We start from the raw sequence: 18,760 nt of genomic DNA, 5'->3' as shown, positions 1-18,760 counted from the left end.
TTTGTTCACCACTATAAAGTATAGTACTTAGCACCCAATAGTCATTTAATTAAGTGAATAAATCCAAGATGTGCTATATGAAGTGATCAGTATTAGCTTTTGTTGAACTTTATGGATGCTTCCCATGAATGGGGGATACAATTCAAAGAGAACTTACTAAAATAAGTAAAAGTAGTACAGTGACACAAAGTCAGGACTGAGGGAGAGGGCAGAGGAAATTCATGAATTGAATTCTCATGGAAATGAGAATGAGACGGAAAGAGACCAAGGGAGGAAGGAATCTGTGAGCCACTGCTGAGAGCAAAGTTGGCAGGGACTGGAGGCAACCAAGGGGAGCAAGATGGAAACATGGGCACTTTCCTTTGAACTTCGAAGATATTCCTAGTAGACATGAGTAAGCCTGGAGCTATTCTCACTGGACTTCCTAGCTATTTGAAATGGAACGAGGTGTTAAAACTATGATACTTATTTCTAGTGGTGTTGTAAGGATTAAAGTGGGTTCATGTACGTAATACCATAGTACCCTGATACAGAGTAAGCAGTGGCCTCAACTCCTTGGATCCCTTCTTTCCTGAGCATCTCAGCATCTTCTCTCCCCTCATTATTCCACATCTGCATTCAGACTTTCTTTTGAATAATCTCTTTGCCCTTGTATCTATCTCTATTTATCTCTGTTTCTCTGTTCCCCTTCAAAACTAAGCTTCTGGGAAAACAAACAAACAAACAAACGGAAAAACCCACCCCACCCCATCACTGATTGACCTACCATAATCCAGTTATAGAAACTGCTTTTGCTAAGGCCACAAGTTAACCCCTTGTTGTCAAAAACAAGGAGCCATTCAGACCCCTTCTCTCCTACTTTTTTGCAGCATTCAACATTTTTGAGCACTTGCTTCTTAAAACCCTTTTCTCCTGGATTTTTTGATACCACACTCACCAGGTTCCTCTCCTACCAGTCTAGTCACTCCTTCTCATGCCACATTGTTGATTTTTCCACTTCTGCCTGATTTTTAAATGTTAAAATTCCCCAACAAGGCTGAAGGTTAGCCTCTGACCTTCTTCTCTGTCTTCATTCTTTAAGTATCCTCATCCATTCTTATACTTTAAGTCCATCTGTATTATAACTCCTAAGTTAACAGCCCCCAAATTTTTATCTCAGCTCCAGATCTGTGTATCCAAATGTCTACTTGACATGCCCACTTGGACGTCCACTTGGGCATCACAAACTTCATGTGTCTAAAATGGAACTCTTCTCTCCCCTCATCCCAGCCCCCAAAATATACCCACCTCTTCCAGTCTTCTTTGTCTTGGCAAGTGACACCTCCACTCACTCAGAAAACAGCAAGACAGACTCTCCCTTAACTTTTGTGGCCAATCCATTACTAAGCCTTGCCTATCTTCTCTCCAAATTAAATTTTGACTCCATCTCTTTCTCTTCATCTCCACTTCCTTCACTCTGATCTTTCCTCCATCATCTCTCATCTGAAATACTTTTTATTTTTTTTCAATTTTGTACAACTCCAATTCATTCTTAGAATTCCTATGATATCCTAGAATGATAACTTAAAAACTAAATTTGATTATATCACTCCCCACCAAGTAGAATAACATTTGTCTTTTCCATGGTCCATTCAAAATAATCTAGATTCTGCTGCTTAAAGTGCATCTTATCTTATTCTCTTAACCCTTGCCATGCTAAGCACATGCCCTTCACATTTGCCTATACCTATGTACAACCTGTTTCCTCTACATCCCCTTCACCTGTCTACTCCAGTAACTCTTCAGGTTTCCATTCAAATATGCTCTGATTCATTAACCTTTATTAGACCCTCCCCATTTTTTCCTGAACTCTGTTCTTTTCTTTCATACAATCTAACACAATTTGAAATTATATACCTATACATATGGTTATCTATATCATTCTAAAATTATATACATAGCATATATTTAATATGTATATATATACTGTATACAATATTACATATAATTCTGTATCTGGTATATTTAAATATATATGACATAAAGATATACAGATAGAAATGCAATCTCAATCAAAATACCATCCATTTTTTTCAAAGAAATGGAACAAATAATCCTAAAATCTATATGGAACCAGAAAAGACCTCGAATAGCCAAAGGAATATTGAAAAAGAAAGCCAAAGTTGGTGGCATCACAATTCCGGACTTCAAGCTCTATTACAAAGCTGTCACCATCAAGACAGCATGGTACTGGCATAAAAATAGACACACAGATCAATGGAACAGAATAGAGAGCCCAGAAATAGACCCTCAACTCTATGGTCAACTAATCTTCAATAAAGCAGGAAAGAATGTCCAATGGAAAAAAGACAGCCTCTTCAATAAATGGTGCTGGGAAAATTGGACAGCCACATGCAGAAAAATGAAATTGGACCACTTCCTTACACCACACACGAAAATAGACTCCAAATGGATGAAGGACCTCAATGTGAGATAGGAATCCATCAAAATCCTTGAGGAGAACACAGGCAGCAACCTCTTCGACCTCAGCCGCAGGAACTTCTTCCTAGGAACATCGGCAAAGGCAAGGGAAGCAAGGGCAAAAATGAACTATTGGGACTTCACCAAGATCAAAAGCTTTTGCACAGCAAAGGAAACAGTTAACAAAACCAAAAGACAACTGACAGAATGGGAGAAGATATTTGCAAATGGCATATCAGATAAAGGGCTAGTATCCAAAATCTATAAAGAACTTATCAAACTCAACACCCAAAGAACAAATAATCCAATCAAGAAATAGGCAGAAGACATGAACAGACATTTCTGCAAAGAAGACATCCAGATGGCCAACAGACACATGAAAAAGTGCTCCATGTCACTCGGCATCAGGGAAATACAAATCAAAACCACAATGAGAGGCGAACCATAAGAGACTATGGACTCTGAAAAACAACCTGAGGGTTTTGAAGGGTCAGGGGTGGGAGGTTGGGGCAACCTGAGGGTTTTGAAGGGTCAGGGGTGGAAGGTTGGGGGAACAGGTGGTAGGTAACGGGGAGGGCACGTTTTGCATGGAGCACTGGGTGTTGTGCAAAAAGAATGAATACTGTTACGTGGAAAAAATAAATAAAATGGAAAAAAAAAAACCACAATGAGATATCACCTCACACCAGTCAGAATGGCTAAAATTAACAAGTCAGGAAATGACAGATGCTGGCGAGGATGCGAAGAAAGGGGAACCCTCCTACACTGTTGGTGGGAATGCAAGCTGGTGCAACCACTCTGGAAAACAGCATGGAAGTTCCTCAAAATGTTGAAAATAGAACTACCCTATGCCCCAGCAATTGCACTACTGGGTATTTACCCTAAAGATACAAACGTAGTGATCCGAAGGGGCACGTGCACCCGAATGTTTATAGCAGCAATGTCTACAATAGCCAGACTATGGAAAGAACCTAGATGTCCATCAACAGACGAATGGATAAAGAAGATGTGGTATATATACACAATGGAATACTATGCAGCCATCAAAAGAAATGAAATCTTGCCATTTGCGATGACGTGGATGGAACTAGAGGGTATCATGCTTGGTGAAATAAGTCAATCGGAGAAAGACAACTATCATATGATCTCCCTGATATGAGGACAGGGAGATGCAACATGGGGGGTTATGGGGATAGGAGAAGAATAAATGAAACAAGATGGGATTGGGAGGGAAACAAACCATAAGTGACTTTTAATCTCACAAAACAAACTGGGGGTTGCTGGGGGGAGGTAGGGTTGGGAGAGGGGGAGGGGGGTTATGGACATTGGGGAGGGTATGCGCTATGGTGAGTGCTGTGAAGTGTGTAAACCTGGCGATTCACAGACCTGTACCCCTGGGGATAAAAATACATTATATGTTTATAAAAAAAAAAAATTGGAAGGGGAGGCGAACCATAAGACTATGGACTCTGAAAAACAACCTGAGGGTTTTGAAGGGTCAGGGGTGGGAGGCTGGGGGAACAGGTGGTGGGTAATAGGGAGGGCACGTTTTGCATGGAGAACTGGGTATTGTGCAAAAAACAATGAATACTGTTACGCTGAAAAAATAAATAAATAAATAAATAAAACCAAAAAAAAAAAAAAGGTATTTATGAGAGTTATAGCAGAAAACAGATAGAAAAATAAACAACTTTTCAGGGCATTATTAGTTTACTTTAAACACCATTAAAAGGTAAAAGAACAGAAGAATTTGGTCAAATATTCATAGGGAAACAAGAAACATATAATAAGTGGGGTTCCCTTTAATAAATAAGAAAATATTTTATAAGCATCTTTAACTTGATGCAAAAATGTGCATTTTAAAATATATTCAATAAGAGGACAGGGTATAACACATCTTTAATATAAACTGCCATGTTGTACTCTCCCAAAAGGCAATATACCAAAATGGTAACATTATTTTTCTTTATTTACCTTCCATGTTTATAATTGTAAAACAAATGCAAGATACAACTTAGAGGTAACTCTATTTTATCTGAATTCAAAGCCACAAAGATTTTTCTCAAAGCTGATGGCCTACCAAATGAGACATTTTAAAAGAGCCAAAAGGCACTGGTGATATTTTATTTAGACTTAAAGCAGCCGGGACACAGAATTTTGGAGATACACGACTTATTTCCCTCTTAAATTAGGAAAAAGGATAAATGTGAGGCCGTTGAAGTCATTTTAAACTTTCCTTTTAGGGGCGCCTGAGTGGCTCAGTGGGTTAAGCTGCTGCCTTCAGCTCAGGTCATGATCTCGGGGTCCTGGGATCGAGTCCCGCATCGGGATCTCTGCTCAGCAGAGAGCCTGCTTCCCTCTCTCTCTCTCTCTCTCTCTGCCTGCCTCTCTATCTACTTTTGATCACTCTCTGTCAAATAAATAAATAAAATCTTAAAAAAAAAAAACCTTTCTTTTTAAATTTATTTTTTTAATTGGGGTAAAACAGACATAACATAAAATTTGCCATTTTAACCATTGTTAAGTTTACAGTGCTATAGATTTCAGAATATTCACACTGTCATCCAGCCTTCACCACTATCCATCTCCAGAACTTTTTCATCTTCCCCAACTGATGCTCTGTACCCATTAAACACTAACTCCCCCGTCCCTCTCCTTCAGCCCTTGACAGTCATCATTCTATATTCTGTTCCTATGAATGGGACTATTCCAGCTACTTTATATAAGTGAAATCATACAATATTTGTCCTTTTGTGCCTGGCTTCTTTCACTTAGCATACTGTCCTCAAGTTTCGCTCACATTGTACCACGGGTCAGAATTTCCTTTCTAAGGCTGAATAATAGTCCACTCATGTATATATCACATTTGTTCCTTCATTCATCTGTTGATGGACATTTCAGTTACTTCTACATTTTGGTTATTGTGAATTATATTGCTTAAACTCTTTTTTTTAAACACATAAAATATTGGCTAGAAAAATTTCCCAACAGGATAAAACTGACACCCTTTTCTTCAAAAGGAAGTCTATTTTGTCAACAAAGAAACTCCTAACTTTCTAGGGAATTAAGTTTACAACAACACTGTACATGTAAGCTTCAGAATCACGACATTCCAAATATTGGGTAGATTCTAGAATGAAGTTAGATCTATCTTAAACACCACATAAGGAGGCTTATTATTAAGACTTTACCTTATGGTCCCTTGTAATGAAGTTCTGAAGGACAGACTCTCCAGATTTTCTCATAAAGGGTGTAGTATGGAAGACACCTTGGGCAATTCCTCATTTTACATCAGACCAACCAAGAAGCATTATTTTCGTATCATAGCCAGTTGCTTAAAATCATTTTAGGGATAAAGAGAGAGATAAAATCATTAGTAACATTCTATGTTCTATGTATGTCTTCCTTTAATGTCTAAAAGTAGGATTTTATTATAATTTGATGGTTTTCAAGGCAGCACACTAGAATTTTCATTTCATATTTTCAGGCTGCAGAGATTGAGTGCCATGAATTTGTGATTCCTTGAAAGCATCCAAACCTTTTCATCTCAGGGACTGCTATTAAAGTGGGTGTGTTTATCCAAGGCCAGATGTAGTTGATAGCTTGCCTGATGGAATCCTTCTTGGAGATGAACTTTTCGAAGGGGAGGATCATCACATTGCTTAGTAATACCTACAATTACCTTCCCACAAGTCTAGCACTCTTTCCTTAGATGAAAATTATACTGCCTTCCTCACACTTGCCTTTCTCCCAATCACTGTCTTAAATGTTGCCACTCTATGAAATTTCATCATGAAGACATAGAGGAATAACTTTAGGGTTTCATACTTTAAGGAAATCATAATAAAAACTCTATTATTGCTACTAAATTTGTGCCACTCAAAGGTGACAGCCTTGTCATCTGTTTAAAAATTTTGTGCTTAGTCTCTCAAAAAATGTCACATTAAAAGTCAGCCAAAAGGAAAAAAATGCATTCCCCTTTTTTTTTTTTCAAATAAAGGATTCAATCATTGCAGTGAAAGCTGAACATCTATTTCTTGCTTTAAAGGGGGAAAGTTCTCGAATCAGAATTCCAAATTTACAGGGGTATAGCTCAGTGGTAGAGCATTTGACTGCAGAATTCCAAACTTTCAAAACCAATAAATTAGAAAAGTTATTATTTGTAATTGCAAAGGAATTCTTATTTTTTTCATACATGGTTTCATTGAGCCTATATTTTACCTTCAGGATCTTACATGAGATGATTTCATTGACAGAATATAAATTATAGCCAGAAACAAAAGCAAAGGTGTCTGGAAAACAGAGTTCTCAAGTTTCTAGCCTGCAATGCAGGGGAGAGTGTAGAGCATGAAAATAAATGTTGATGACAGATAGATAGACAAAAATCAACATTTATTTTCACATTTTTCTTTATTTTCTTTTCCTTTTCGTCTTGTTTTTTAATTTGAGTCTAGCTGACACACAATGTTCAGGTGTACAACACAGTGATTAACTTCTCTGTATGTTACACTGTGCTCACAAGTGTAGCCACCATGTCTGCCCATAACAGTGCTACCACAATATCATTGACTATATTCTCTATGTTGTGCCTTTTATTCTCATGACTTAATTATTTCATAACTGGAGGCCCACTTCTCTTCACCCATTTTTGCCCATCCCTCTATCTTCCCCCCAGCAGAAAGACAAATACCATGTGACTTCACTCATGTGGAAAACAAAACACATGAATAAGCAAACAAACGAAGAGCAGAAGCAGGTCCTATAAACAAAAAGAACAAACTGATGGTTGCCTACTTCCACATTGTTTCATGCTCTCCCCTGTATATATGGAGAGAGCCATAATACAGAATATATTCATGTGAGACAGACACACACACACACATACACACCAGCCAGGTTGGTACACACACACATACTTGCCAATTATCAACTGCTTGCCAGAGGCTACACCACCCAGAGTGTTTCCTGCATGGAATCATCTCTAGACTCTTCCATATATAGAGATGGTTACAACACTGCTTCGTGAAAGGTCACCCCTCGCTTTCCTAGTGCACCCTCTTCTTAATGTGGTCATAGTTATTCACAAATACATTGTTTGAAGAAACCAAAAATAAAGAAACAAGCCAGTTAGGCCTGGCAATCCCATTTCCCATTTATGAATGAGATGAAGAAGGCTTTCTTCCTAAGCGTTTGTCTAGAGCAGCCAGCTGGCTTGCATTTTCAAAGGCAGTTTCAGCATGTAATCTTGTGTTTGTATCTGAGCAGCCTCTTATTTGGCAACAGTTCTTGAATATCCACACTAAAGGGAAACAAAGAAAAACCACAGATATTTCCCTGGATGAACATATATTCTAGTTAGTTTCCTGAGCACTTTACATATGTTTATGATCATTATTAACATAAATTTGCAAGGTAAATATTATCCTTATTTCTCTGATGCAATAAAATTAAAAGGAGAAATTGTATCTTACAAAACCCAAACTCCAATCTAATTGCTGTTTACATGGAAACCCAGATCAAGGACTGCACCCATAGGTTCACTCTAGTACAGAAGTGCTGAAAGGATGCAGAGCCCAGCAACCAGGAGAGTTGGGTAAAGGGGGGGACAATTATCCCATGATTTCACTCATATGTGGAATGTAAGAAACAAACCAGGGGAACGTAGGGGAAAGGAGGGGAAAATAAGACGAAATCAGAGGGAGACAAACCTGAGAGACTCTTATATCATGGGAAACAAACTGAGAGTTGCTGGAGGGGAGGGGAAAGGGGGATGGGGTCATTGCGTGATGGACATTAAGGAGGGCAAATGATGTCAAGACTGATGAATCACTGAACTCTACCTCTGAAACTAATAATACACTACACATTAATTGATTTTTAAAAGAAAATTATAAAAAATAAAATTCCAAAAAAAGGAAGGATATGTAAAATCAAAGGTTGCTGAAGCAGGTCAATTGCTTCCAAGTGTTTTAAGCAAAAACAACATTTCTACAAAACGCTTGAATCAATGTCTTACAATACTTAAAGCAATATGCCTAAATTAACATCAATTTGTGCTTCTAACATGCCCGTCTTCCCTTAACAATGGATACTATTGTGCACTAAATTTTTGACACCACACACATAAAAGCTCCACACAATTTTGACTCTATCATCACTTCCAAGGAAAGTTCAGTGTCTAAGGGTAGCTCTGTATTATGAAGGATAATGTGATAGGGCCAGAGTTCACAGAACCCAGTTATGGCAAAACATAGAGCTCACCATACATGGGAAAGGACCCAACATTCCCACGCTCCTGTCGCTCATCAAGTTTATGGACTGGTCACAATAAATCACTGGTCAGATTTACAGTTATTCTAGTTCTGCCATACAGATAGAGGACCCAGTCAGAAGGAGGAGCAAACTGAATACTCTAGTAAATAGACAACCAATCTTGACAGTTGAGGCCCAAACCACTGTCTTACAAGTGGGAATTTCGAATGGTCTCAGGTCCCTCTTTGAGCCATATGCTCTTGGCCCTAGGGTCCTTCAAGCCTTTAATTCTCTGAGGAACAAAAAATGTCAAATACAGTACCTTGCCTCGGAGATCAGTTTCTGAAATGAAAAAGATCAGCTTAATAAACAATTGAGGCTATTCTTTAAGCCTTTTAAAAAAATTTTTATTTATTTATTTAGTGAGAGAGAGAGAACGAGTGCATACCCACAAGCTGGGGGAGGGGTAAAGGGAAAGGGAGAGAGAGAATCCTGAGCAGAACACGGAGCCCCATGCAGAGCTCCATCTCAGGACCCTGGATCATGACCTCAGCCAAAATCAAGAGTTGGATGCTTTATTGACTGAGTCACCCAGGTGCCCTAAGCCTATTTTTAAAAGCAAAAATTGTTTCTTAACTTGGAAATGACAGTGTGTTTTAAGGATACAAAATCTTTTTGGATTTTTTTTTTTAATTTGAAAAAAATCTTTAAAATCTTTAAAAATCTTTCGGAATCTCTGACTCAGCTTATCTGTTACCCAAACTGCAAAGACTTAGCCCACCTCTCTCCCTAAGGAATGGTATCTGATATTACTGGGTTCATGTCGTTCAAAAATTCATGTCTTAAAATAGTCAAAGACCTAGTTATGCTGGTCCATTATTCTCCCTGCTTCTATATGTCACTACAGGGCTCCAGCAGACCTCCGAGCCACAGGATAGTAGTATCCCATGGTCCCTTCAGTTCATCTCAATAGCCTTTATTTCCAAATGAAAGGTCACCTAAAATTTCCTTACAGTTCTATTCGGCATGTATTGTTGGCTAATTTTCAACATGACTTTCACTCTGAAGATCTTATGTAGCCAAAAATAACAAATTCAAGCAATTAAAGCAGCAATAGGGTTAGTTATTTTGGTGTCATATAGACATGAAGGCTGATTTGCCATCTACCAACAAGATTAGAATTACTGTTATTGAATTTTATTGTTTACCCCAAATCACCAAGCACGATTCCAAGGGGGATAAAGCATTATTTGACAAAGGGTGGCAGGTGGATACAGATATCATGACACAAGATAATGATTCTCAGTCATCCTCATTTGTGCCAGCCAACTGGCCCCTAGCCATTATAACCATATTTAATGTGACCTCAACCCAATTCCAGCCACATACATGCAGAGTAAATTTTTAACCCTTGAGATAGGAAATGCAACTCTACATTGATCAAATAAGATTATTCCAAAGCTACAACTCAAGATAGGTACAGAAAAGCAAGAGAAGATAATCACTCCTGTTACAAATATAGTCGTATCCTCTACTGAATGAATATACTAAATCTACATCAAAAGAGTTCATGAGTACCACATATGTTTAAAGAATATTTTTTTCTTAAAAATGGGCATTTTGGCAGTCACTCAAGAATAACTCTTTGTCTCTTAATCTTTCATCTTTCCTAACAACTAGTTTTTTTTTTTAAAGCTTTTATTTATTTATTTGGATTATAGAGAGAAAGAGACAGTGAGAGAGGGAACATAAGCAAGGGGAGTGGGAGAGGGAGAAGCAGGTTTCCCCCTGAGCAAGAAACTCGATGCAAGGCTTGATCCCAGGACCATGGGATCATGACCTGAGCTGAAGGCAGATGCTTAATGACTAAGCCATCCAGGTGTCCCCCTAACAACTAATTCTTAATGTAATTATCCCCACAGTACCATAGGTAATTGTGTATGTGTCTCTAAGATTTAATCATTTATATTATTTTTGTATTAAATTAATGTTATAGATCTGCCTGTCATCCCCATTCATCAGGAGCAAGAACTATCATTTTCTTACTCTTCCTCCACAAACCTATGTTCTCCATACTCCTTTGAGGGATAGACACTCAATGATATTTTAGAAAAAAAAATCCAAACAATCAATATACATATTTTAATTGCTTTTCTTTTCTAAGCCCTGAAATACCCATTTTAATGTTCTGTACACTGTTTCCTATTCACTAGTATCACCAAATCTTTTAGTATGATATCAAAAAGAAATATGTAAAACAAATATAAAAATATTTCAAATTAGAAATTTTATTTCAACATGTATTGTAATTGCTAACCTCCTTTGTTCCAAATACAAATTTTGGAAAGTGACATTTATCTTCAGTTTCCAAGGAAATACCTTTGCTTGCATGTTTAAAGTCTGAGTGTCCTCTACTAACAAAATTTGTATCACCTTATTTAATTTTCCAGTATGAGTCTTGCTACTACAGTTTGCTAATTCTCTATTCTGTGCATGATCTCTTTCTCCTAGTAAACTATGAATTCTTCAAGGACAGGAGTGACATTTTATTCCTATGAACACACAGGGACTGAAAGACTAATTGATGTTTATTGATGTTTTACTATATCTTATAAATCATCCTCGTCTAAAATTCACTTCAACAGAATAATGGTAATTACATCATCGCAGTCACTACAGGCTATACATTTTTATTTCCAAGAAAATATTACAGAGTTTTCATCTAATTTTCTTGGAAAAAGAAGAAAATGGAGTACAAAAAAATGAGGACAAAAGTTGGGAAATATTATGGTACACAAAATAGTACTGATGTGTCATTACTAAAATATTTGAGTGTTTGAAACTAGTTGTAAAAGTACCAAAATATAAAATGACATTTTGCAGAGTCAAGCTCATTTTCAGCTCACTGAAATGTGTATTACCTGCACCCATAAAGAATTTGCTCTGGTCTATAATGGAATATACTCTTTTATGAAAGTATTACATCAGCTACTGTTCTACTGGACTTAAGACAGAGAAGATGAGCAAGCATTTGGGCCAAGATTTGGAGATTCGGAATCTAGGTTAGATGCAGCTAACATTTCAACCAGAAAAGAATAAATAACCTTTTTTTTTTCACTTTATTTCTTTTCAGTGTTCCAAAATTCATTGTTTATGCACCATACCCTGTGCTCCATGCAATACATGCCCTCCATAATACCCACCACCAGGCTCACCCAACCCTCCATCCCCTTCCCCTCCAAACCCCTCAGTTTGTTTCTCAGAGTCCACAGTCTTTCATGGTTTTCTCCCCCTCCAATTTCCCCTAACTCACTTCTCCACTCCATCTCCCAATGTACTCCGTGTTATTCCTAATGCTCCACAAGTAAGTGAAACCATATGATAATTGACTCTCTTTGCTTGACTTATTTCACTCAGCATAATCTCTTCCAGTCCCATCCATGTTGATACAAAAGTTGGGTATTCATCCTTTCTGATGGAGGCATAATACTCCATTGTATATATGGACCGTATCTTCTTCATCCATTTGTCCGTTGAAGGTCATTTTGGTTCTTTCCACAGTTTGGTGACTGCGGCCATTGCTGCTATAAACATTGAAGTACAGATGGCCCTTCTTTTCACTACATCTGTATCTTTGGGGTAAATACCCAGTAGTGCAACTGCAGGGTCATAGAGAAGCTCTATTTTTAATTTCTTAAGGTGCCTCCACACTGTTTTCCAAAGTGGCTGCACCAACCTGCATTCCCACCAAGAGTGTAAGAGGGTTCCCCTTTCTCCACATCCTCTCCAACATACGTTGTTTACTGTCTTGTTAATTTCAGCCAGTCTAACTGGTGTAGGTGGTATCTCAATATGGTTTTGATTTGAATCTCCCTGATGGCTAGTGATAATGAACATTTTTTTCATGTGTCTGTTGCCATTTGTATGTCTTCATAGGAGAAGTGTCTGTTCATGTCTTCTGTCCATCTTTTGACGTGATTATCTGTTTTTTGTGTGTTGAGTTTGAGGAGTTCTTTATAGATCTTGGATATCAGCCCTTTGTCTGTAGTGTCATTTGCGAATATCTTCTCCCATTCCGTGGGTTGCCTCTTTGTTTTGTTGACTGTTTCCTTTGCTATGCAGAAGGTTTTGATCTTGATGAAGTTCTAAAAGTTCATTTTCACTTTTGTTTCCTTTGCCTTTGGAGACATATCTTGAAAGAAGTTGCTGTGGCTGATGTCAAAGAGGTTACTGCCTATGCTCTCCTCTAGGATTTTGACAGATTCCTGCCTCACGTTGAGGTCTTTTATCTATTTCGAGTTTATCTTTGTGTATGGTGAAAAGGGAATAGCCAAGTTCCATTCTTCTACACATCATTTATTGAAGAGACTATCTTTTTTCCACTGTATATTTTTTCCTGCTTTGTCGAAGATTACTTGACCATAAAGTTGACGATCCTTATCTGGGCACTCTACTCTGTTCCACTCTTCTATGTGTCCATTTTTGTGCCAGTACCATGCTGTCTTGGTGATCACAGCTTTGTAGTAAAGCTTGAAATCAGCCAGCGTAATGCCCCAGTTTTGTTTTTCTTTTTCAACATTTCATTAGTAATTCAGAGTCTCTTCTGGTTCCATACAAATTTTAGGATTGTTTGTTTCAGCTCTTTGAAAATATCGGTGGAATTTTGATTAGGATGGCATTGAAAGTATAGATTGCTTCAGGAAGTATAGACATTTTAACAACGTTTATTCTTCTGATCCATGAGCATGGAATGATCTTCCATCTTTTTTGTCTTCTTCAATTTCTTTCACAAATGTTCTGTAGTTCCTTGAATACAGATCCTTTACCTCTTTGGTTAGGTTTATTCCCAGGTGTCTTATGGTTCTTGGTGCTATAGTAAATGGAATTGATTCTCTAATTTCCCTTTCTATATTTTCATTGTTAGTGTATAAGAAAACAATGATTTCTGTATATTGATTTTGTATCCTGCCACATTACTGAATTGCTGTATGAGTTTTACTAGTTTGGGGGTGTTTAAGCCAACCCCACATCAAAGAAGGGAAATAATCAAGATTAGAGCAGAGATCAATGAGATAGACTCTAGAGATACAGTAGAACACATCAATGAAACTAGAAGGTGGTTTTTTGAAAGAATCAATAAGATCGATAAACCATTGGCCAAACCAATCCAGAAGAAAAGAGAGAGGACTCAAATTAGTAAAATTATGAATGAGAAGGGAGAAATAACAAGTAACACCAAGAAGATAGAAACAATCATCAGAAATTATTATCAACAGTTATATGCCAAAAAGTTAAGCAATGTAGATGAAATGGATGCATTCCTGGAAACCTATAAACTTCCAAAACTGAATCAGGAAGAAATTGACAACCTGAATGAGATTGAAGCAGTGATCAAAATGGATAAAGAAGATGTGGTATATATACACAATGGAATACTATGCAGCCATCAAAAGAAATGAAATCTTGCCATTTGCAACAACGTGGATGGAACTAGAGGGTATCATGCTTAGTGAAATAAGTCAATCGGAGAAAGACAACTATCATATGATCTCCCTGATATGAGGACGTGGAGATGCAACATGGGGGGTTAGGGGGATAGGAGAAGAATAAATGAAACAAGATGGGATTGGGAGGGAGACAAATCATAAGTGACTCAATCTCACAAAACAAACTGGGGCTTGCTGGGGGGAGGTGGAGTCGGGAGAGGGGGAGGGGAGAGGCTATGGACATTGGGGAGGGTATGTGCTATGGTGAGTGCTGTGAAGTGTGTAAACCTGGCGATTCACAGACCTGTACCCCTGGGGATAAAAATACATTATATGTTTATAAAAAAATAAAAAATAATAAAATTAGAACATATGTTAAAAAAAAAAAAAAACTCCCAAAAAACAAGAGCCCAGGACCTGATGGATTCTCTGGAGAATTCTACCAAACATTCAAAGAAAAATAATACCTATTCTCCTGAAGCTGTTTCAAAAAATAGAAACAGAAGGAAAACTTCCAGACTTTTTTTTAACAAAGCCAGCATTACCTTGATCCCCAAACCAGGCAAATATCCCACCAAAAAGGAGAATTTCAGACCAATATCCCTGATGAATATGGATGCTAAGATTCTCAAAAAGATCCTAGCTAGTAGGATCCAAGAGTACATTAAAAAGATTATCCACCGTGACCAGGTGGGATTTATCCATGGGATGCAAGGGTGGTTCGACATTTGCAAATCAATCAATGTGATAGAACAAATCAACAAGAGAAGAGAGAAAAAACATATGGTCCTCTCAATTGGTGCGGGAAAAGCATTTGACAAGATACAGCATCCATTCCTAATTAGAATGCTTCAAAGTACAGGAATGGGGGGACATCCTCAACTTCATAAAATCTATCTACGATAAACCCACAGCGAATATCATCCTCAATGGGGAAAAGCCAACAGCCTTCCCTTTCAGATCAGGAACACGACAAGGATGCCTACTCTCACCGCTCTTGTTCAACATAGTACTAGAAGTCCCAGTAATAGCAGTCAGACAACAAAAAGAAATAAAAGGTATTCAAATTGGCAATGAAGAAGGCAAACTCTCTCTCTTTGCAGATGACATGATACTTTATATAAATAACCCATTAGGGTTAAGAGCCCATTTAAGAGCCCATTAGGTCTATAATAAGCAGAATAATAACCTTTCCCCACCTTCCTCCCAATATATTCACATCTTAATCCCTGGAATCTATGAATACATTGTTTTACATGGCAAAAGAGATTCTGAAGATGTTATTAAATCAAGGATCTTGAGATGGGGAGATTATCCTGGATTATCAGGGTGAGCCCAATGTGAAGGACCCTTGTAACAAGGGTTCTTATAAGTGAAAAGAGGGAGTCAAGAGTGTAAGAATCAGAGAAGGAGCTATGAGGAGGGAACTAAAGCCAGAGTCATGAGCGTGAAAGATTTGATTGGCCACTGCTGTCTTTGACCAGGGAAGAGACCCCCACAGAAGGAATGTGGGCACACTGTAGAAGGCAGAAATGGCAAGTAACAGCCCTTTCCTGGAGTTTCTAAAAGGAACACAACCCTGATGACACATTGATTTTAACCCAATGAGGCCATTCCAGCCTTCTGACCTCCAGAAATGTAGATAATAAAATTATATTGTTTTAAGTCACTAAATTTGTGGTTATAGCACCAACAAGAACTCTGATCAAAATATTGCAATTTTCACATTGAAAGAATTACTACACAATTTATATTACTGCACAATTTATACGTACAGGAAGATAATGTGGGAAGGAGGGAGGGGGAAGGAACAAAGGGAGGGAGGGAGGAAGGAAAAGGGATTCTAATACAGCAAGTTCACAAAAACACTAGGGTTTCTCAAAAATTCAAAATTGGGGGGATTTTGTAGAAATGAACTACTGAGAGGAGAAATGTCAGAAGCAGACAAGTTGAGAAAATTCAGGCAAAAGAGTGAGTGTGGGGTCTCCCAAGCACAAAAAGAAAATAGAAAGAGCTTCAAATTAATGAACACAAATGTGACTGAATGGGATTGAACATCACAGATGGGAATAACCAAGCCAGAGAGCATATGCCCATGTGCCTTCCATGGAATAGGACTTGGGTGTGTGCACAGGACACCACCAGTGCCACGGGGAATGCCCCAGAAGTGCTCATACTCAGTGAGAGGATGAAGGCCTGATGATCAGGACTGAAGCCAGATTATTCTTCCCAGAGACAAAGCTGTTTTCTAATTCAATAAATGGTTTCCCCCTGGTGAGCCCTAGAAACCAGGAGGGCTCCAATCCATTCCAGTTTGAGTGAGCATGGAGAAGGGAAGCAGAGTTAAAATTAATGGCTTACTCATCACGTCTTTATTACTCCACCATTCGCCCTGGCAACACTCACTCGCAGCCAGCTCCAGCTCAGAGCCAGGAAGGTCAGATCTTCATTGCCTGCAGCAAATTTGGGCAAGAAGATAAGCAGTGTTGCATCACTGTACAGATTTAGAAAAAGGCAAATGAGGAACTGTCACTTGTATCTTGTGACTTTGGCTAGATCAAACTTACTTTAAGAGTACTTTTTTAAATTAGAAATGATCTTGAGTGCCAGGGTTAGGACATTTTTTGAAGTAGACCAAATGTTTTCGATCCTCTCACACCACTTCTTGGCTTCCTCCCTTGCCCTCTTGACCTGCTCAGCTCAGAGAGGCTCGCCCTGCATTATATTTTCTGCGATGTGTCTTCCTGCCAAGGGTCACCCCTGATCAGGAGTAAGGGCTCCATTAATTCCCAGCTGATTAGAAAATGCTCTGCTCCCTGACTTTATCCCCTACTGTGCTGTAACTTTTAGCAGGCTAAAGTGTTCCTCCTCAGGGGTCCTGCCTATTAACATGCAGTGGATGGGGGACCTTTCCGTGGTCTCAAGAAACACAACTTAGTATACAAGATTTTCAACAAAAAAGGCTTCTCATCCAGCAGAAGCCTTATTGTAAGTTTGATAATGGCCACTCCTCTGGAAGTCCTGTTCATGTGAACGTGACACTCCAAGAATCAGACAGGTAGGATCATAGCAAGCAGAGATCAAATCACATGCTTGAACAAGATGATTGGAGGAAGAGTGAAAGTATGTTATGTCACAAACTGCTCTAGTGTTTTCTTCCTGTATGTGAGGTTCAATTTTGGAAGATTCAACAAACATCCCAAAGGTGTGTCATGCTTTTATAAAATTAATACTATTTTCCTGCTCACAAAGATCTTTTGTCCTTGGAAAGGAGTCTAATAGAATTTTACTGGATTATGAACAGATCTCCCAAGGGTATATTTTTAGTTGCCTTTGGAGACTTCAGTATATTTTATATCAGGATCACCAAATTCTAAATAGATTGCATGCAATTGTTTTGTTTTGTTTTTAAGAAGTGATACCATTTTCAAAATGATACAAATTGTGTAAATGCTGCTGCAGCACATAATGTTATGCTGATCCAAAACATACCAGTTAATGGAAATGTACTTTGGAAAATAATTTCTGTAATGTAAATAGTATCACCTTCCTTATAGCCATTACTGTAGCAATGACACATGTGGCCTGAGTCTGACTCTCTAAGCCCTGGCAAGAGGTTCATTAGTGAAATAGGGTTGTTTGGGTAGGTGGTTTGTCAATATATCTAAGGTGGCATATATAGTAATAATTTTTATGACTACAAGCACTAGAAAAGATACTTTAAAATCACAATTGGGTAACGATAAAAATATAGACTGTAATCATTGTGGCTGTTACCTATCATTTTAGATCTATTCTTTTGTTGGTTGCCACTAGCAACAAGAAAATCAAGCTGAAGAAATTTTAATCAAATAAATATTCCTCTTTACCTCCCTGATCATATACTCTGTTGCACTGAAAAGTAGGCAAGTTCAACAAAAATCAATAATCTGAGATATGAATCCTTCAGATGGGACTTTTTTTTAATCTTAAAACAACAGTCATCAATCATAAAGATTAGGTTCTTAGAGCTATGAAAAATAACCTCCAATGAGCTCAGGAGCATCTTTTTGCTCTGCAGCCTGTGGAACAGTGAGACTGGCTTTTCTAGCCCTCATAAACAGATGCAGAGATAAAATTAAATATTCAGTATTTGAATGAGAAATTATCTGAGTTCTAATATTGCTGACTGCAACCCTGAGGGCTTTTTTCTTTTTCTTTTTCCTTTTTTTTTTTTTAAAGTGGGCTCTACACTCAACTTGGGGCTTGAACTCACGACCCTATGATCAGGCGTCACATACTCTATGGACTGAGCCAGCCAGGCACCCCCTGAGGGTTTTGATCATTAGGACACAGTGAAAATCAAAGTTGGCTTGAAAGAAAACCTTAATAAAAAAAAAATTGTAATAGCACAAAAATGATAGAACTGAAGCTCCTCTTTTTTTTTTTTTGGAAGCTATTCTTAATTGATCATTACTTATGCCAGGCACTGTGCTAAATATTTACATAACTCATTTAATCATCACATGTCTGTAGATACAATCTTCTTTTTCTTTTCTCATACAAGGGGAAACAGAAACTCA

The 18,760-nt window shown here is 38.0% G+C and overlaps 1 protein-coding gene across 1 annotated transcript in view; it reads right to left on the bottom strand.

Annotated features, from left to right (window-relative positions):
• Window positions 1–18,760, bottom strand: part of SCEL (sciellin) — a 323,090-nt gene that overhangs the window by 161,385 nt on the left and 142,945 nt on the right. The window contains exon 2 of the mRNA XM_045978345.1: window positions 5,652–5,740. The gene's annotated coding sequence lies outside the window, so the exon portion shown is untranslated. The remainder of the gene's footprint in view (window positions 1–5,651; window positions 5,741–18,760) is intronic.

The sequence above is a fragment of the Meles meles genome, chromosome 14 (assembly GCF_922984935.1).
Source record: "Meles meles chromosome 14, mMelMel3.1 paternal haplotype, whole genome shotgun sequence".
Taxonomy (NCBI): Eukaryota; Metazoa; Chordata; class Mammalia; order Carnivora; family Mustelidae; genus Meles; species Meles meles.
This window is presented reverse-complemented; position numbering and strand designations above follow the sequence as displayed.